Below are 22,695 nucleotides of genomic sequence, written 5' to 3' on the forward strand. Positions count from 1 at the left end.
GGAATTAAAACAGATTGATTAAAGTTGATTGTGATGGTGTTGGTCAAATTGGTCGGTCATGCAAAACGAGGCTGGTACTCAGAAGGATCCGAGCTTACGTGGTCGAAAGTTCAAGCACGTAGACGCCAAAAAGTAAGAACGTGGTCTAGAATGCAAAGGGAGAAGAGAAGGGCGGACACTCGCGTGAGATATATGTGAGACTGAAGGTCTCTATTTATACTAATCACACGGAGGAAGTAGGGTTTTCGGAGAAACTTTGGAAGTGATTCTCGAAAAGATATGAAAAAGATACGAAAAAAAACGCAGAAAAGGACTTGGGAAGAGGCGCAGCAGGCACTGCGTCTCTTGGAAGGGGCGCAACACTTGCTGCGTTCTTTTCCAAGTGGTTTCCTTCTGCGGAAAAAAGATTTCCGTGTTTTGATTATGGAATAACGGATTTATCTTGTTTTCCTTAATATTTTGTGTGAATATTACGGGAAATTATTTGCCAAAGATTAAAAGATTGTAAAATATGGAATAGAAATATCCGGAACATTCCAGAACATTCCGACTCGGTTTCAGAAAATGAAGACGGTTTTATGACCCGGACTCCAAATGTACTCTAATTACTGCCGAAACGACCGTATCGGCACGTAGATGACAATTAAGAGGTAGACACAAGTGTTTGAGCGATCACTTGATGATAAACTTATGAACTGTCACAAATCGTTCCGCGTACCAAACATGTGGCCCAATCATCACCGGGTGGTTTGCAGGAGGTGCAGAAATGAGGTATCTACAGAGCCCCCACTTTGACTGAGGCTTGGACAAGGCGAAAGTCGAAGTATAGCCATCAGGTCAATCGAAGATTACAACCGGACGACTATGGCGACGCGAGGCGGCTCAAGGGGTCTGAGCCAAGGGCCTGTCATCGGGAACATTTTAGTGTCTGTCGACTATCGGGGAGGGTCGTTTAAAGTCCATTAGACTACGTAAGGAGGCTCGCCAACCATAAGAAGAGACCATACCTGAAATTCTTTGAAACTCCAGGGGAAATAAAAACCCGATATTGGGAGAAGACAGTAGGACACAGTCTGGAACTGCTGGGAGAAATCTGCTTGTGTTCGGCTTCAAACAAACTTCGGAATAGCTTGGGGTCGATGTTGATCTCCATGTCTCGAGAGGGAGTGACTGTCGGTCGTGAACTCTCGCTGGGGGAACATAATCGGGAACTGATCTCCATGTCTCGAGAGGGAATGTCTATTCGTCTACTCTCGCTGGGGGAACATAATCGGAAACTGATCTCCATGTCTCGAGAGGGAATGTCTATCCGTGTACTCTCGCTGGGGGAACAGAATAAAGGTGTGTCGAAACACCTGTCAAAGAAGGAACGCTCGTTGTGACAAGGTAGGTCTTGGATAAAAAGGGCTATAATTTGTTGTTGGCTTGGAAGATGTGGATCCGGGTGAAGAACATACGTCAAACGGACCAAATATGCGATATAACATCAAGGAAGAGGCGCACCAAAGATGGGCCCGCAAAATAACGAACTCATAACGAATTTTTGAAAATTCGTATGAAGGGAAGCTGAGGAAGAGGCGCAGCAACAGCTGCGTCCCTTGAAAAAGGCGCAGCACCTGCTGCGTCTATTCCGGGGTGTGTCTTTTCTGCGTAACAACCCGATGAAACAGAGGGTTGGTGTCATTTATTTCGAAACATAATCCCTCAATTTCTCTCTCAAATTCCAACCATTTCCGTCAAAATTTGATCCAAAAGCTTGCACTTGCCATGACTAATCAAGGTATGTACATCAATCTTACATTTATCTTCCGTATTTGATCAAATGGGATCGACAAAATTAGGGTTTTCGACCCTATAGTCGAAAATTTGGGGCTTTTCCCCAAATGATTTTGCCTTGCAAAATTGACTTTCTAAATGGCTAATCGGTAATATAAGGATCATAACCAGGTATTTGTTTCGAATTTTCGTTGAGTTTTGAGCATTTGAGTGAAATTGTGACGGTTTCACAGCTAAACCGTAAATTGCTTCGAAAATAGCCTTAGGATTGCCTATTTGTGACGAAACTCGATATTTGGAATCCTTGTATGATGGGTAAACTTCCTACCATCTCGGAATTTTGGTTTGTGATGGCTTTTTCAGGACACTTTCCTAGGGCATAATCGCCATTATAACGAAATGCTGCCGAAATTCCGACTCGAACTCATAACTAGGCTTCAACTTAGGCTTTACTTGACCCAAATTACCACATGAGTGGACGGGTTTTTAGGAAAATTGCCAAAGATATCGAGAAAAGAGCGATTTCGGAGCTCCGAAAACTCGGAAATCCCCTAATCAAGGCTTGTCGTCACTTGACGTGGCCTAAATTTACCTTAATTCTGCAGGTGACGAGGCTTCTACGCCTGGGAGGGATCCCATGGATGTGGACACTGCTGTTGACCCTTCTCAGGTGCTTGAGGAGGCGTTGAAGGAGGCTTTCACTGCTGCCATGGCGGTTGCTGAGGATGAGGTCCTAGAGGAGGAGGTTGCTGAGGAGGAAGAGGCCCCGAGACGGGCCAACGTTGGACGAGGTGGTCACCGGCTGAGGGGAGCACCTGCGTGGGCTTGGACTTGGGACAGTAGACACCTGCTTTGGGCTACGGATGGTCACCTGTCCTACAGGACGGTGAAGAGCTTGGTAAATAGAATTCATCACTCTTCATTCATCTTCTTTCATTTCTGTTTGTCACTCCTTTTCTTCTTCATTTGAGCTAAAGATAGCTTTTGTTTCAAATCAACATAGGAGGCCGGGAACATCAGGTCGTTCTCGAGCTACACGACGGCGATGGGGTGCTACGAGAGGCTGTCGGCTGAGGAGCGGGCTATGATCGAGCGGGGAGCGTTCGGCGCCTTGGTGCGGGCTTGGAGGGATATTGCAAGGAGGAAGCTTCGAGCTAACCTCAATCTTGTCCGAGCTTTCTTGGATCGGTTTTGGGACATGACCTCCACATTTCACATGCCCTTTTCTGAGGTGGGGGTCACGTTAGAGGACTACGGCATGATTTCTGGTCTGCCGTGTGGGACTGAGGTGGTGGAGTGGCCGAAGACGGCCATGAGGGTTGACTCGGCGGAGGCTAGGAGGTTGATCGGCTGGAACTTGGTGCCGAAGGCGGCTGCGGTACCTGGCTTGGTGCCTAGTTCTTGCGTTCGAGACTACTTCGCGGGGAAGACCCCGACGTTGGTGGTGATCGAGGGGAGGGAGACGGCTCCTCCTCCCTGCACTGCAGAGCAGAGAGTCCGCTTGTGGCTATGGTGGTTCTTGTCTTCGATTTACCTCGGAGACAAGGGAGAGAGGCTTTCGACGAAGCTTCTTCCCTTCCTTTTTGACCTGAGTTCCCTAGGCCGTTGGGACTGGGTCACTGCTGGTTTTGCGGTCCTCATCCGCTTCATGAGGGCCATGGTTCATCTGGAGCTGATGGAGAAAAGGGACTTCTCCTGCTGCTGTCGGCCCGGGACTACTGTTGGAGGTATGAACCTTCACTTCATTTCACGAAAGATCATTCCCTTTTCTTACCAAATAACGAAAGATCGTTTTTGATTATCTTAATTTATAGGCGTGGGTGTACTCCTACTTTCCAGGCCTCGCGCCCAAGAGGACGGAGCCGGTGGAGAAGGCCTATCCCGTTGTGAGGGATTAGGTGATGTGCCGCACGAAGAGTCGACATTCCTTCCACGACGTCTGTCGGCGGGAGGTGAACGCTCTTTAGCTGGACGACGTGAGTATTTCACCTTACATTTGTCTGTGTTTTTTTCTCCTACTTTTAGAACTGATCATAAGAATGACCCTTCATTTACTTTTCTAGTGGGTGCCTAGGCCTTGGGAGGAGTACGCTGGCGCTCCTCCTTTCGTGGCTGAGGTCCTTCGACCTAGGAGCTCGAGTCGGCTGCTGCTGAGGACGTCGATGGGTCCTGTGTGGTACTTGGGCGAGCGCCTGACTCGACAGTGCTCTAGAGACGTCTTGACGGTTCCCATCGATCCTTCGGACGATGTTTAGGGAGCCTTCTGAGGCTGAGAGGGAGGCTGACTTGGCTGGCGTCGGCGGTGACGCCCTCCTTCTTCCTGGTGAGGACTACTCGGCGTTCCTCTACGGGAGGTTGGCATACTGGCCGGTTGTGGTAAGTGCTTTACCCTCTTTCATTTTTGATTGTTTGAGAATATGACGAAAGATCATCGGTTAACGGAAATCATCTGATCCTGCAGGAGGTCGAGGCGGTGGGCATCGAGCCCATAGAGTACCCCGAGACCCTTGAGTACACCGACACGACGGGGATGACGACGATATCCGAGCTACGTGACTTTGACGTGGCGGTGAAAGATGATGGCTTGGACGATTGGCAGCATCTGATTCGGAGGGTGAGCCTTCTAGCTTGTATAGTTTTCGTGTAAGAACACATTTGCTCGAGTTTGCTCAATTCCAAAACATTTTCCTTTTGAAATGCAGGTCGCGCCATTCCGGTTCGTGGCTTTGTGGAGGGTAGCCAACCGGCTGCGGGCTACTGCCGTCGAGGCACTTGCTGGTGGCCGAGGACGTCAGGTATGAACCTTCCATTTACTTCATTTTTGATCTTTCTAATCTTCCTTTATGCTTAAAATGATTGACATGAGCCAGTTTTTGTCATCTGTAGACGGAGCGCGAGTTGGAGCGAGAGCTTGCCCAGTCCCGAGAGGAGACGGCTCGCCTGTTGAGGGAGCTCGAGGTCCGTGACGCCGAGGTTGCTGTTCTCGAGGCGAGAGTTGCTGAGCTAGACGGCGACCAGCAGTAGCTTCCGCGTTGCTTTTTGTTTTTTTTTTTTTTTGTTTTTTTGTACATTTGTACATTTTAGGACCCGTTTTTGGACATTTGGATTTTGTTTTGGGGCTTGAGACCCCAGTTTGGTGTACATATCCCCTTTTTGGTTGTATATATGATGTCCTGCGTGCCTTTGCTGCTGGGTTGCTTTGTTTGTACCTGCAGTTTAGCTTTGAACAAGTTTGGTAGATGATAGTTTACGCCGTCATGCTGCCGAAATTTACACAGAAATCTCATAGAACATATATTTGTACACATGGCCTAAATCAGCGCAAAATAATGACTCGAAAATGCACAAAAGTATGACCAGAAATGAAAATGCAAAAATTTGGTCGGAAATGGCAAAAATTTGGTCGGAAATGACCGGACAGTAGGGAGGGTTACCCCCTAAAAAAAAAAGAAAAAATAAAAACATATAAGTTTGAAATGGAGAGTGAAATGATTCCCCCAAAAGGAAAAAAGTAAAAGAGAAATGTAAAGTTCGAAAAATGATATAATTAAATTAAATACAAAAAAGTAAAAAAATGAATAAATTAAATTAAATTGGTGAAATGATTCCCCAAAAAAGAAAATTAAAAAGAAGTGTACAAGTGTGCTAAAATGACGAAAATGTCGATATCGTCTCGAGATGCGTGCCCGCGAAATTAGGAAACACGAAATATGGTAACCTGACGCATTTACCAAAATAATAACCCGTATGAATAGGAAATTATTCGTTGAGGAATTTAGGAAAGATCCAGCGCGGAAAATCACAGAAACAGTGCTGAGGATGAGGCGCAGCAAGAGTTGCGTCCCTTTGAAGAGGCGCAGCACCTGCTGCGCCTGTTCCCCAGTGCGTCTATTCTGACGGATTTTTGGAAACAACTTCTAGTATAAATAGAGACGTCGAGGGAGGTTTTATTCACACAATTCTTCCGTCTTTCTTCGTCTGATTACACAAAACTCCCAAAATAAGCCTACATCATGAATACCCTTGAAATTCGTCTAAGAGAATGGACAAATGAATTCTCTAATGTGGAGAAGCATGACATGGGTGCTTATAATTTTGGATCGCTTTTGAGCTTGAAGTTGATCAAGGTAGTCAAACCGTTCCTAGATGCTTGTCTTGACTATTGGGACCCTAATTATCACGTATTTGCCTTTCCTGGAGGCGACATTTGCCCATTTCCCGAGGAGATTGCTGCGATTGGTGGTTGGGATCCAGAACATTTGTCTGCTATTCCCTCCACTTCTCAAGGGCATAAGAATAAGTTTAGAAACTTGCTTGGATTGGCCAGAGTTGATGTTGACCGTCTTGTGACTTCTAAAGGAGTGCGAATGTTGGATTTCATGGATCGCTTCATCAATAGGGTTGATCCTACTGTCTCTTATGTTGTAAGGCGAAGGGCATTCGGATTTTGCCTATTACATGTATATGTCCTTCAAGGGCATGTTGATGAGGACATGAGGGGCGACCCTCGTCTTTTGAGCATGATTGAGCAAATGGAGCTGCGCAGGAGCCCATCTTGTCTGTGTTTAGGAGAGATCCTATTGGGCTTAGATAACAGGAAAGCCAATCGCGACCTACCTTACTTGGGAAGTCCCATTATTTTGCAGGTAAAAGAACACTTTTTCTTTCTTCTTTTTTTTTTCGTTCTTTTCTTTTTTTTTTTCTTTTTTTTTCGTTTTTTTTTCTTATACCCGCTTTTTGTAGGTCTGGTTTATGGAGCGTCTTCGATTGATCGAGCCCCCAGTTAATGTTCCTGATTATCATGCTCGCTCGATTGCAATGAGGACCAGACTTTACATGGTGGACTTCACTCGAGTGTGCAATTACTGGGAAAACAAATTGAAAAGTGAAGATGGCACCTTAATTAGATGGATCGTACCATGGTGGCACCTCAAATATGTCACTGGAGTATCTTCCATGGATCCTACCCGATCTGTTCGCATTCCCGGCTTGGAGTTTATGATATGCATTTTTCCGGAGAGGTTGATGAGGCAGGTTGGATTGAAGCAGAGGATCCCGAAGCTTGACACTGCATTCCATGACGTGGCGCTTACTACTGAGAGTCGAAGAGAATGGGCCATCAAATGGGCTCAGAGGAACATTTGGTTCTTGAATTCTTCTGTCAGTGCTCTATGGGTGTCTGATTCCTATATGCGGTGGAGGAAAGCTACTACTCCGGAGGAGTGCGAGAGACTGAGGAAGCGTGAACCTGTTGACTACAAGGTTCGCGAGGTGGAAAAGGAGAAGGAGAAGCATCTGACTGTGGGAGAGGAAGAAGCCGGGTTTCGAGTTGTTCATCCTTCGAAGAAACCGAAGACTTCTCCTGCCGTCGAGATGGTGGTTGACAAGAATGGCAAAGCAAGACCACGAGAGAGACCATTGGTGATTAGGTCGGAAGTGGTGCAAGAGCATCCGGCTCGAGGTCGTGACAAGAAGTATGATAAAAATGACAAAGGCAAAGGGAAAATGAAAGAGTAGCCTAAGTCTTTATTATTATTTATTATTATTAATATTGTAATAAGGAGGTGGGGTTTTTAGAATCCAAGCCTATTTATTTTTATTATGATTTTATTATGTGACGTATTATTATTAGGAATAAAATAAAAGAGGTTGATTGATTATGAAACCGTTGTGGTTTTCTTTTCATTATTCTTGTCGAATTTCAAATGCATTTGCAAATGTCCTTCTATTTACATTTAAAGTGATTAAGTGGGTTGTATCCCGTGAAGGATTGCCTACGTATTCATTAAAATAATGAAATCAAACCCTTGCGCGTAGTTCGAGTAAATGTAAAAGAATAATTGTTCTAAGCAAGAGCTTGTAATGAACTTTAGAAAATAAGCATGTGCTTTACTTACTCCGAAAATGCAATTTAGTTTATTTGATGATATGAGAATGATAAATTGTCAAAATGCAAGAGCAAGATGACATTAGCTTGATTCAGCTTGGCCAGGGGCCGTTTATTTCGTGCCACAAGAGCGACACGTGAGGTTACGCGAGGCGCGTTTTTGCTCCTACTCTAGGCATAATAACGTTTTAATTGGTCAAGGTTTGTTAGGTTGGCAAATTCGTTCCCATATAGGTCTGTGATCTTAACCGCACCCCCTAAAAGTATGGACTTGACTAGGAATGGCCCGGCCCAATTGGGTTTGAATTTTCCTCGTGGATCGACAAGTAAAAGAGCCCTAATTGATTTGAGGACCAAGTCTCCTTCTTTGATGTTCCTTGGCTTAACCCTTTTGTTGAAGGCTCATTTGATACGCGCCTGGATATGTTTGCACATTATGTAATGCACGTAACCTTCGTTCATCCAGGAGGATGAGTTCTTCATATCTATCCCTCTTCCAATCGGCTTCGGGTATTTGACTTTCGAGTAAAATACGCAAGGATGGTATTTCTAGCTCGACTGGTTGTACGGCTTCCATGCCGTAGGTCAAATAGAAAGGAGTGGCCCCAGTGGGTGTCCTAACGGATGTACGGTATCCCCATAAAGCAAAGGGTATCTTTCTTGGCCAATCTCTATAGTTGTCAATCATTTTCTTGAGAATTGTGACAACATTTTTGTTTGCTGCCTCTACCACGCCATTGGTTTGTGGTCTATATGGCGAGGAGTGGTGATGCTTGATTTTGTAATTGGCTAGAAATTGTTCAGTCTCAGCTTGGAAATGTGACCCATTGTCACTGATGATCTCATGTGGGCAACCATATTGACAGATGATATTGGTTTGTATGAACTTTGCCACGTTCTTGGCTGTAAGACTAGTGTAGGAAGTCGCTTCTACCCACTTGGTGAAATAATCTATTGCTACTAGGATGAAACAGTGACCTCCTGTTCCGGCTGGAGTGATCTTGCCGATGATGTCAATTCCCCAAGCAGAGATTGGCCATGGGGATGTCATAGTGTAAAGCAATAAGGGAGGAACATGTTGCACATTCCCAAAGATTTGGCAATTATGGCATTGTCTTACATATTTGATGCAATCAGATTCCATCGTGGACCAATAGTACCCTAAGCGTGTGATGTTCTTTGCCATCATGGGTCCACTCATGTGAGGGCCGTATTCTCCATCATGGACTTCTTCCATCACTTTCCGTGCTTGTGAATGATCAAGACAACGTAGGACTACACCAAGAGGTGTTCTTTTGTATAGCTCTCCTTGCATGAGGACGTATTGGGAAGCTAGCAAACGGATAGCGCGTTGTCCCCTTTTGTCCATTTTTGGTGGATAGGTGTCGTTGAGTTTGAAGTTTCGAATTGCTTGGAACCAAGGTTCCTCCGTAATTTCCTCTTCATCGGTGATTTGGTGCACATAAGCTGGCTCTGATCGTCGTTCGATGCATAAAGGCATTTCTACCATACTATCCGGCATGTTAATCAAAGATGTGAGTTTTGCAAGAGCATCCGCAAATTGATTTTCTTCTCGAGGTAGATGTAAGTAGGTTACTTGATCGAAGAATTGGGCTACTTGGTCTATCCTGGCTTGATAAGGTGCCAAGCTTTCGCTTTGGATTTTCCAGGATACCGTAACTTGATTGATGATCAAAGAGGAATCCCCATGTACTAGAAGATTCTTGATGCCTAAACTTACTACCGCTTGCAATCCGATGAGGCAGGCTTCGTATTCTGCAGCGTTATTTGTCACCTCGAAGTCGAGTTTGACAGAGTTTGGTGTATGCTCGCTTTCAGGAGAAATGAGCAACACTCCTATTCCAAATCCTCTTAAGTTCGATGCTCCATCAAAATAGAAGTCCCAGGAGTCTACATCTGTTTTGAGTATATCCTCATCCGGAAATGATCAGGTGTCTATTGTTTGTGTATCATTGATGGGATTTTCGGCGAAGAATTCGGCAACGGCGCGCCACTTTATGACTTTCAAAGGCACATACTTAAGATCGAACTCAGAGAGCATCAAAGTCCATCTCGCTAGACGTCCATTGAGAACGGGTTTCTCGAAGAGGTATTTGATAGGATCCATTTTGGAGAATATTTTGACGGAGTAGCTAAGCATGTAGTGGCATAGCTTCTTCGTTGCCCATACAAGACCGAGGCATGTCTTCTCAAGCGGTGTGGATGTGCACTCGTACTCCAAGAACTTCTTACTAAGGTAGTAGATGGCTCTTTCTTCTTTTCCTACGGTTTGAGCTAGCATGGCGCCCATGGCCGTTTCAGTTACCGTGAGATATAAACCAAGAGGTTGATCTCATTGGGGTGGCATGAGCACTGGCGGTTTGGCTAGTATTTTCTTGATTCGGTCGAAAGCCTTCTGACAGTCATCATCCCACATGGTGTGATCTGTTTTCTTTAACTTCTTGAATATGGGTTCGCAGATCATGGTGAGTTTCGATATGAATCGACTTATGTATTGTACCTTGCCTAGGAATCCCCTAACTTCTTTCTCTGTTTGAGGTTGCGGCATTTCGGTTAGAGCTTTAATCTTTGAAGGGTCTATTTCTATACCTCGTTGGCTAACCACGTATCCCAGGAGTTTGCCAAATGTCACTCCGAATGCGCATTTCTGAGGATTGAGCCTCATGTTGTACTTCCGTAGCCTCGAGAATAATTTGTGAAGGTTCGCAATATGTCCCTCTCTTTCCTTGGACTTAACAATCATGTCATCTACGTATACCTCAACTTCTTTATGCATCACGTCATGTAAGAACATCGTTGCGGTGCGTTGGTATGTAGCTCCGGCGTTGATTAACCCAAACGGCATAACCGTGTAGCAGTAGGTTCCCCATTGAGTGACAAAGGCGGTCTTATTCATGTCCTCTAAGGCCATCTTGATCTGGTTATATCCTGCGTATCTATCCATGAAGGATAGTAACGCGTGATCCGCCGTATTATCCAGTAATATGTCGATATGTGGTAGAGGAAAGTCATCCTTAGGGCTTGCTTTGTTTAAGTCTTTAAAGTCAACACAAACAGGGATTCTCCCATCCTTTTTGGGTACGGGTACTATGTTAGCTACCCAGTATGAGTACTCGGAAACTTTGATGAACCCAGCTTTGAATTGTTTATCGACTTCTTCTTTGAACTTGAGAGCCCATTCTGTCCTCATTCGACGAAGCTTCTGTTTCACGGGTTTGAAACCTGGTTTGATTGGGATTCAATGCTCTGCAATGTCCCTATCGATCCCTGGCATATCTTTGTAGGACCAAGCAAAAACGTCTTTGAACTCGTGTAGGAGGTCTAAGAAATCGGCCCTTTCTGTGGGGCTCAGGGTTTTCCCTATCCTAAGTTCTTGGGGTTCTAGTTCAGTTCCTACGTTGATGGGTTCAGTATTCTCTATCACTGGTCCCCCTTCCCCCTCTTGTAGTATTTCTTTGGCTATGTAGGGAGGTATTTCGATTGAGTCAAGGTCAAGGTCATTCTCATTATCATCGTAAACTGAATGGCATTCAAGATAACACGAACAGTAAGCAGAACCTGATTTATTCATATTAAGATTTGAGAAAAGTTGAAACAAAGAAGCCATCTGATCTGTGGTCAGTGGCGGTAAAGAGACAGCGGTTGGGACATTTCCCGAACTACTATTGCTATTCGACACTAAGCTAGGAGAAACGAGGGGAGTGGGAATGACGACTGGAGGAGACTCTCTAGGAACTTCTCTAGACTCCGACTCTGACTCTGACTCGAATTCATCGTCTTCTGGTTCTCCTTTGAACATCTCTCCTTCTCCAGTAGTGAGCTTGAAGAGTCTTCCTTGATTATTTGTCCACTTGATCGATTTTCTCCATCCTTGCTGCTGATTGGTGTTAATTTCTGTAATTAACGCGGCAGGGTTGAAGTGATCATCTTGAAGTATCATGGTAATGATCTCATCCTGCACGGCTCTAACGAATCGATCTTCTCCAAATAGTAGACTTACGGCTTGTTCGTCTAGGCGAGGTGCTTGACGAGTCTTGACGGTAGGAACCGTTTCTGGAGGAATGAAGTAGCAATCGTGAAAGATCTTGATCCCGGCTAACTTCCTTTCGAGATAGTGCCAAGGTTCGGGAAATCCATGAAAGAGTTCTTGACTTCCTTCCCTAACGAAGTATCCATTTAGGGTAGGGAGATAGGGTCGCATTTGGATTCCCACATTCTTACGGTTTTGAAATTGAGCGAGCATCTCGAGAACTTCCTCTTTGGTGGGTTTGTATCCTAATCCAAGGGGTATTCTTTGTGAATTACCCTCTTTGTAGGGTGCAAAGGTGTTTCTTCGGATAGGATTCAAAGGCATTCCCGGGAAGTATCCCTGGGTTTTGAGTATGTGGTTGACCACTAAGTTAGAGTAGGGATTGAAGTATAATGGTGCCAATTCACTCTCTATGACGTTTATGATATGGAAGCCCCCAAGTGTATGTACTGGATCTGTAAGGATTTGATTGCTTGACTTCTTTTCGATGATTGCCTTGATGGGCGACGAAGTGATCGTCACCACCTTACCATTTAGTGGGATTTTGATTTTCTGGTGGAGTGTGGATGTTATCGCTTTGGAAGCGTGAATCCAGGGTCTTCCCAGAAGTATGTTGAAGGATGCCTCAATGTCCACTATTTGGAAATTGACCTTTCGGTCAATCGGCCCTGTGGCTATGGTTAGGTCAACAAGTCCCACCACCTTTCGTTATGTACCATCATATGCGCGAACACCTTGGTTGGTAGGGTTCCAATCTGATTCTTTCACGCCCAATTTGTATGTCGTTTTCAAGGGTATAACATTGACCGCGGAGCCATCATCTACCAAGGTCATTGGCACATTCTTCTTTAAGCAAATGACGGTGATATAAAGAGCCAAGTTATGACAAGCACCGCAGGGTGGCAAATCCTCATCTGAGAAAGTAATAGGATTACTTAGCTTTGGTGATTCTTGGAAGACCAAGTTGACCACGTCGTCGGGTGTGGAGTTATGTGCCACATTTAGTTTGGCCAAAGCTTGCAGTAAGGCTTGGCGATGTGGGAATGAGCTTGCCACTAGTTGTCAGACTGAAAGATCAGTCTTTTGTCTTTTGTAGTTGCTTTAGTAGATGGTCGGTAGAGCCTTCTTCATTATCATTTGGTGTGACCACATTGGTTGGACCGTTTGCTATGGGACCATTTTGAGAAGTATTTTGGTATGGGCGCCCTGAACGAGTGAGGTGATCTACATCTTGATCTTCATAATTCTGGACTATTTCCTCACTGACTTTGACTAAGTAGTGTTCAGTGAGATACTCATCTTCATCATCATCGGCCCATATTCCATTGATAGTAACAAGTTCCTTCATTCTCATGATTTCAGCTTCTAATTGGATAATTTGTTCGACTAGTTCATCAACCATGGCTACTACTTCTTGCATTGTAGTGTTTTGAGAGAAAACTAGTGGTGCACGTTCCTTAGGTGTGGCGTTGGGACTGCGTAGGGTTGCCACTGTACTCTCTAGTTCCATGACTTGCCTATCCACACTTTTTGCCCATGCGATGAAATCAGTGATGGTTGGAGAAACGGTGGAGTAATTCCCTTCATTTTCTATTGCATGAACTTCATTTTCGACTGGAGAAATGAGATGTGAACAATCTATGGTAGATTCTTCACTTGTAATCACTAGAACTCCAAGAGGATTCTGAGTGTTGTTAGGCTTACCTCCAGGTGGTATTGGTAGGCGACCGTCTTCAATCATATCTTGAAGTACATTTTTCAATTTGTAGCATTTCTCTGTATCATGTCCCTTACTCTATGGTATTCGCAGTACGAATTCTCATCCCAGAACTTGGATTTCTTTTCTGGTTCGGGCGTAGGGCCTATGGGTTGAAGTTTCCCGAGTTTCATCAATCTTTTCAGAGCGTTGTAATACGTGCCCCCTAGATTTGTGAATTTCCTTGGAGGGGTACTCTTCTTAGATGGCTCAAGGAGGTTAACTTCATCAGTCTTGCTAGTAGAGCCGTAAGAACGACTTTTTGAGCCTTGATATCCACGACCTATCGTTTTGGACAAGAGCCCTTTACGAATGTCATCTTCGATCCTTGCCCCCATTACGGTCAAATCTTTGAAAGTCTTGATGTTTTTATACCTCAAAATATTTGCGTAGATGGGCTTTAGGTTGTCCACGAATTTCTCCATAAGGGTAGCCTCATTCGAACGTTCAACAAGTTGAGTACTAGTCTTCCTCCACCGCCTTAGGAAATCGGTGAAACCTTCTTTGTCATTTTGGGTAAGAACCTCTAAATTGCGCATGTTGACTTGGATCTCAGCATTATCCGCATATTGTTTAGCAAACTCGATTGCGGCATCGTCCCAAGTAGCGATTTTCTTATGTTCTAGAGAATAGAACCATTGTTTTGGGATGGTGTCAAGAGATGAAGGAAAGATCCTTAAGAACATCTCGGGTTTAGTGCCTTTGATAGACATGTAATCCTTGAAGGCACGGATATGGTTCAAAGGGTTTTCATGGCCCTTGAATTTCGGGATATCCGTCATGTTGAAGTTGGTTGGCAACTTGGAACTCACAACCTCATATTTGCGATTATTCTCCCTATAAATGTCATCCCCTTTAAGATACATCAATTGCTCCTCTAAGTATTGGAGTCGTTTCTCAGCTGCAGTCATACCTATGGGAGGGTTTTCGTCACTGAAGTTGTTCACGAAGTCATCAGCGATCTCACTTTCTCGAGGAGGCATCCTTGTTTCCACGGCATATATTCGGCCCTCAATGGTGTCAAGGCGATTATACACTTGGTCTTGAGTAACTTGGAGACGAGCTAACGCGGCTAGGATTTGATCATTACCATTCTAGAGTTGGTTGAAGTTCACGTCGCTTGTTTTAGGCATCTTGGAAACTGAATAAGAGATCAACGACGAATCAAAACACGATCGGCCATTCAAGCACGCTTACTCGAAAAGAAATGTTTTGACTCGTGAAGTGGGAGTGTGCCACTTGTGTCAAGTGAGTTTTGAGGAAATGACAAAGTTTGAAAAATGTTGGTCCTAGTGAACTTTAGTGTAGTTGTAGGAGTGGACTCGAATTGAGGTTTTGAAATGGGTTTTGAGGCCCGAATTTTGACTCGATAATTGGACAGGGTTTCGACTTGTTTTGCGCTAATATTAGGCCCAAGTTTCGAAATTTTACATTTTAAAGAAGGATTTTGAATTTACAAAAAAATCGGCATGACTTTGTTTAGAAAAGGGTGATCACGTATAGTACAAACAATATACAAGCATTATAACGGGATGCTGAGTGCATTTAAATGGGTTTTGGTTTAAAGGGTGGGTTGCCATACTGAACAATCAAACCCGAAGTCTGTGGACAGGCTCGAACCAAACAAGAGTAAGGCCGATTCCTAGTCCATTTCCTCAAGTAGTGAAAGTCCTTGATACAAACAAGAGTAAGTACCATGGTATGGATGACGTCAATCGCTATCCATCCTTAGGCCCAAATAAGAATTAGGACCGTTTAGACGGGACGATTGGTCGAATGGGTTGGGTTGGGCCTAGGAAGGCCGAATAAACGATCTAGGAAGACCGAGTTATGAAAACCGACAATTGTCTCGTACAAACTATTCCCTAACCTTGTTCAAGTTTCACCCTTTTGGCTACACGTAAGTGTATTATCCCCAGCAGAGTCGCCAAACTGTGGACGCGGGCCCACGGGGGCGCTTGGGGGAGAACAAGCATTTGCATTTGCGGAGTCGCCACCAATTTATCGTGGAAAATTGGAAACCGTTCGAATACCTCGTGCTATGTCAAGACACAAAGTAGTGACATGAACACCAAGAACTCGTTACCCTTAGCATTCTATGTCTAGACTGACTCTCGTGGATGCCAATGAACACGGATGTTCACAGAGATCTGGAGTAAGGGGGGAGGGTACGTATTAGGAAGCTCTTTTGATCGAACACCTAATCCCGCCCTCCTCGATAGCGGCCTCTACTAATGATTAGGGAAAATCGTCTATACTCGATATATTGTCAATTATATGCATGCAATGCAACATCCATTAGATTAATCTTAACATGTGAAGAATTAGACTAAGTCGGTAAACACGTAATTTAATCATACAATTGATGTCAAAGTCGGGATTTAAGTTCAATTACATGTGAAGGCATGCAAGTGATACAAGAAATATGAATACAATAATAAATACAATAATGAAAATTACAATAATTACATTGGATTAATTGATTTATTTCGAAAATACTTTTAAAACGGATAAATTGGAAAAGAAATAACAAAGGAATTAACGAACAGGAATTAAGGTGATAATACGAATAATAGTAAATTAATACGTAATTAATAAACTAGGTCAAGGCAAAACAGGAGTTCAGAGACAGAAATCAACCAGGAACAGGCGCAGCAGAGCTGCGTCCCTTGGAAGAGGCGCAATAGTTGCTGCGTTCGTTCCTTGGCTCAATCCTGGCAGTGAAGCTGGAATTGCAAGTCGTTAACGTTCGTTGGTGATTTTAATGATCGATTATATTATTTTACTCGGATGAAAGTGATTAGCAGGTTATTTACATATGATTAACGGTCATAAAACCGATAAAACATGGACGGAACGAAATTAGAACGAATTAATTACAAGATTAATTAACAAATTAATAAACTAGACAAATCAATTAGATTAAACAAGTTATTAATGATGAATTAATGATGGATATGATGAACAAAAGACGGGAATATATCAAAGATGAATTCCAGAGACTCAATATTGATGAATCGAACCTCTAAGAAACCGAATTTGATTTAAATGACGAAAACCCGTAAATATTAATTATTTGGGATTTAAGTCGGGAATTTAATGACGGATTCAATACTAATGAATTATTTACATGTTAGAATTATTATGCTTAAGTTGCAACAATAAACAATGAACAATTGAAAACCAAATTAAACAACCGAATCATCAAATGACGAAGGAAGAAGAAAGGAAGCAGGAACTGCGACAGCCTCACGAAGAGGCGCGGCAGGTGCTGCTTCCCTTCGAAGAGGCGCAGCAGTTGCTGCGTCCTTTCTCGACGGTCATCTTCTGGTAATCCGTGAAAAGGGTTTAAAGCATAGCTTTAGAAATCGGTTTTAGAAATACTTTCGACATAAACCTTACAATATGATTACAATAAATAAATAACAATAATAAAATAGGGATTTACACCCTCAGACTTACATGTTTGACGAAACGAGATGAACTAAGTTAACGTTTAGTGATGCTCGACTTGAATGTAGACGAAAGTGCCCTCGTAAGTGGAATTAAAACAGATTGATTAAAGTTGATTATGATGGAGTTGGTCAAATTGGTCGGTCATGCAAAACGAGGCTGGTACTCAGAAGGATCCGAGCTTACGTGGTCGAAAGTTCAAACACGTAGACGCCAAAAAGTAAGAACGTGGTCTAGAATGCAAAGGGAGAAGAGAAGGGCGGACACTTGCGTGAGAAATATGTGAGACCGAAGGTCTCTATTTATACTAATCACATGGAGGAAGTAGGGTTTTCGGAGAAACTTTAGAAGTGAATCTCGAAAAGATATAAAAAAAGATACAAAAAAATACGCAGAAAAGGACTTGGGAAGAGGCGCAGCAGGCACTGCATCTCTTGGAAGGGGCGCAGCACTTGCTGCGTCCTTTCCCAAGTGGTTTCCTCATGCGGAAGAAAGATTTCCGTGTTTTGATTATGGAATAACGGATTTATCTTGTTTTCCTTAATATTTTGTGTGAATATTACGGGAAATTATTTGCCAAAGATTAAAAGATTGTAAAATATGGAATAGAAATATCCGAAACATTCCAGAACATTCCGACTCGGTTTTAGAAAATGAAGACGGTTTTATGACCCGGACTCCAAATGTACTCTAATTACTGCCAAAACGACCGTATCGGCACGTAGATGACAATTAAGAGGTAGACACAAGTGTTTGAGCGATCACTTGACGATAAACTTATGAACTGTCACAAATCGTTCCGCGTACCAAACATGCAGCCCAATCATCACCGGGTGGTTTGCGGGAGGTGCATAAATGAGGTATCTACACCCATCGAGCTATCAAAGTCAAAACCAACAACAAAGGAACTCAACAAAATTACCAACAAAATCAAAGTCGACCACCTCAAAATGGCCAACAAAACAACCAAAGAGGAGGTAAACTTGAGGCATTGGTAATGCAAATAGCTAAAACCCAATCGGAAATGTTGGCTCAACTACAAAAGAGTGATTAATCTCACAATGCCGCAATCAAGATGTTAGAGCAACAAATGGCTCAACTAGCCTCATCAAGTTCTCAAAGAAAAACGGGTCAATTACCACCTTAAGGTGAGCAACCACATACTACCCTCAATGCCATCACCTTGAGAAGTGGTACGAAATACCATGAGCCACCCATGCCCAAGGAAGATGAGGAGATACTTGTTGAGTTGGAGATTTATCCTAATGGTAAGGAAGGTGAGGATATTCCAAAGAAGGTGGATGATCCAATCGTAGTTGAAGAAGTCAAATATGTGGAGGATGCTCCTCTAAAGAAGGATGTTGAAAAAAAGGTACCGGAAAAAGTCAAAGTGCCTTTCCCTCATAGATTGGGAAAGCATCAAAAGAATTCCCAATTCGGTAATTTCATGGAAGTTGTGAAGAATCTTCAGGTAACCGTTCCTTTTACCGAATTAATTACTCAAATTCCATCTTATACTAAGTTCATGAAAGACATTTTAACTAAGAAGAGGACTTTTGACGAAGTTGAAACAATAGCCTTCGCCGCTGAGGTTAGTGCTCTTTTGCAAAACAAGTCCCCTCCTAAGTTAAAAGATCCCGGTAGTTTTTCCATTCCATGCATAATTGGCACCTATCAAATTGATAAAGCTTTATGTGATTTAGGTGCTAGTGTGAGTGTAATTCCTTACTCTATTTGTGCTAAACTTAATATGGGAATCTTAAAATGTACTAGTGTCACATTGCAAATGGGATCGTTCTATAAAAGGCCCTTTGGGAGTTTTGGAGGATGTTCCCGTGAAGGTTGGTAAGTTTTTCATTCCGGTTGATTTATTGTTCTTGACATGGCCAAATCCCAATCATTTTGGGAAGATCCTTTTTACATACCTCGGGGGCGGTAATTGATGACAAGAATGGAAAAATCACATGTGAAGTGGGTGACGATAAGGTCACATACAATTTGAATAGTGCCATAAAGAGTCATATGGTAGAAGAGTCTTGTTATTCTATTGATGTTTTGCATGTTGTTGACATTGTCATAGAAGACTCTACACCTCGATATTTGTCTAAAGATCCCTTAGAGGCACTCTTGTTATTGGAATTAGTTGCAGGTGATGATGAGATTAGAAATGAGGAGATAGATACTTTGGAGCATGAATTGGATGGAGAAGAGCTATCATTGGAGGAAAACTTACACTTTATAGTTCTGGTTTCTACACCCCAAGACCTTGAGGTACAAAAATCCGAACTTAAACCCCTCCCCTCTAATTTGAAGTATGCTTTTCTAGCTGATGAGGAGATGTGTCCGGTACTTATTAGTGCTAAATTGAGTGAGAGTCACTTGTCTAAATTGCTTCATGTTTTAAAGTCTCACAAGAAAGCCATTGGATACAAACTTGATGATTTAAAGGGCATAAGCCCCGAATTTTGCAAGAATAGAATCTATCTTGAGGAAGATCATAAACCATGTGTCCAAGGTCAAAGACGACTAAATCCTAACATCCAAGAAGTGGTAAAAAAGGACGTGATTAAATTGTTGGATACGGGAATTATTTATGCAATTTCCGATTCTAAATGGGTAAGTCCGGTCCAAGTGGTTCCTAAAAAAGGAGGAACCACCATAGTAAAAAATGATAAATGAACTAATTCCAACTAGAATTGTGACGGGTTGGAGAAAGGGTATTGACTATAGGAGTGTGGACAAGGCCCTCGGGAACTGCGTCCTCGGGATCCACACTAGGCATAATCGACTCGAGGTTCTTTCGAATCGAATTAAGACAAATTAGAGTCGCCACCAAGTTTTTTGGGAACTTGGAACCGTTCAAGTCAACTTTACACCTGTCATCGAAAAGCATAAAGTCAATCGACTACGAGTAATTAAAGATAAAGACTTGTACCCTATATCACTCGATTTGAATGACTCTCGTAATCCAATGGTATTTAGACGGATCCACAAACCATAGATCTTGAGTAAGGGGTGAGGGTACGTGTTAGGAAGCACATAAGGACACCTAACCCCGCCCGTCAATAACAGCCTCTACTAAGTTAAGTGTCGGATTTCAAACAAGGTCATAGCTACTACGATATATGATATGCAAACATCGTTTTCAAAATCTTAACATGTGAAGTTTCTATGTCGATTTAGATGCAACTAAACTAACTTTGTCAAAGTTGTAATTTAGCATGTGGGTTGATTGATCTAACAACATACAAAACAAAGCAAACAAGGCTTAGGGGGAATGGGGGAGCCGTTGGGATATACCCTATTACAACCCAGGCATTTCATGCCGACACAACGATAAATTAAAGATACAACTCGATCTAAAATACAACGCTATACACAAAACCGTACACGACACATTACACGGCCAATTCGGCCTAGGGAAACGTGCACAAGGGGGTGGCCCACGGCTTACATGACTCACGGCCTGGGGTCACTCCTCGTGATGCGTGCTTTCACTTAATCTTATCGAATTAGACATAGGGCCACACACCAAAGCATGCATTAGCATAAATCGAGCCATGTTGCTTTAAACAACATGCGATTTACTACGCTCTTACATGCATTGGGGCATAACCATCTAACCAAACAAGACTAAGGTTTTTTGAAGAAGTTTTGACTCGATAAAAGTAAAACTAATTACAAACAAACTACCAAACATGACTCGATAAACAAAGTAATTACAAGATACGAAATAACGAGGATAAAGATAAGAAAAAAACGATAAAAGGACTACAAAGACACGGTCAAACACGGCCTACACATTCTAGCCTACCCTAATCCTTAGGTTAGATTCATTAGGTTAGATAGATGATCGCGAAACGAGTTAGGAAACAAGTTAGAAAACAAGTTAGAAACGACGTTGATCGATTGAGATGATGTCACGCAAATGTGTATTCTGCACGGCCTAAAGGGGTCAAATTAGGTCAAGTTCGCTAATTAATTTAACTCATCGAGTGTTAGTAAGAAGGTGCTAATCACGCACTCTTATACTAGCGAGAAATTATGTGAAAGAGAGAGATGCATTCAATTAAGTTACAGAATTGTTAATCGGTTTTTAAAGCTACATCGATGCCACCTAACGTGTCTAATTAGGTTATTAAATTGATCTAATGTCATCTAAATGAGTCATATGTTAACAATCAAAGGTCGAACTAACATGTGAATGGTCCTAGGGTATGTCGAATTGGACGAAACAGGCAAGGAGTCAAAAGCGAAGAGCGAAGTTAGAATTCGTTTTATTAATGCCCTACCTTGAACACGAGGATATGTAATTGAGACGGGGGATACGACCGACTGATGTAGCGGATTTATTTCCCATCTCAAGTCAACGCGGGTGTTCGTGGTGGTACTTTAACTCATACTCGGACTAAACTAGTTTCATAGTTAACGATAACAAACGATAAACAAAATAAAACGAAACAATGAAAAACAAACATAAAAAAACGAAGTAAAAGGGAGAAAGAGGAGGATTTGATGCACCCTCAACCTACATGTATCGTTGACACCGTCTTGGGTCGTAATTGATCGTAGATTTTATCTCGAGAGGCCGTCGTCGACGAAGGAACAAAGCAGACAACACGTTTTTTGCAAATCTGGACAGCAACTTTCAAACTGCGATTTCTCTCTCGTTTCACGGTGAAAATTTGATTTAAAAGATGTTTTAAAAACTATAAAGAGAGGAGAACAGAGATCTTAAAACAATCCCTGCTCGTTTTGAGTTATTGGGCACGAAAAACTAGCACAAACAGAACTGGACAGACAGGAAAAGTCGCGAAAACAGAGTGTATAACACTCTGTTTTTCGAGGGAATTCGTGTACTCTCAAGGGCAATTTGGCTCGTAAATCTTTGTCTAATGTGTAGATGGATGTTGTATGGTTAATTTGGAACAAGCAACTCGAATTTTGATGGAGGTTTGAAGGGAGAACGAAGGGTTTCAAAGAGGACACACAAACTGATTCTCAGTTTGTAAGTCGGTTTTGTCGAGGGTTTTTGAGAGGCAATTAGGGTTTGTTTCTGGAGTTTAAAGCTTTTTAATGACGGTTGGATGTATGGAGAACTTAGAGGAATGAATGTATGGTGAAGGGGGGATATTTATAAGGAGTTAAGGTAGGGTGTTTAGAGGGGAGAGGCAGACGGGCTCATTCACGCATAGCTGCTGTCCAGCAGCTTTTGTGAGGGTTTGAGAGGGGTTTTATTGGTGGTTAAACTAAGGTAATATGGGTAGGATACTAGGGTATGGGTTAGGGTTAATGGGCACGGGTTTTGGTGGTGTTTGGAGTGGGTTTTGGGCTCGGGATTTGGCACGCAAAACAGGGGGGCTGCTCGTGTTTTATGCGGGCTGTTGGGGAGTGTTTGGGACGGGATTTGGGCCGTGGTTATGGGGTTCGAACAGGGGTTGGATGGGTAGAGGCTTAGGTTGGTTAGTGTACTCGAGATTCGTGCCAACTCGTAAAGAAAACGGGCTCAAAAACCGAGCTATAATCGAGCTCCAAAACGCGTGTTTAAAACGAGTTTTTTTCGATTTTTAAATCGATTTTTCAAATCGATTAACACATTAAAATAAATGATTTTTTAAATCAAATATACTCATAAAATGATTTTTCAAATCAATTATTTATTTTATTTTCAATAAAATAAACTTGAGAAAATAAATTCAAAATAAAGCAATAAAATGAATTCACTTTAAAAAAAAAATTTAATTTAAATATCATTTAAATTAATAAAATACT

This window comes from Silene latifolia, chromosome 1, assembly GCF_048544455.1.
Source record: "Silene latifolia isolate original U9 population chromosome 1, ASM4854445v1, whole genome shotgun sequence".
Lineage (NCBI taxonomy): Eukaryota > Viridiplantae > Streptophyta > Magnoliopsida > Caryophyllales > Caryophyllaceae > Silene > Silene latifolia.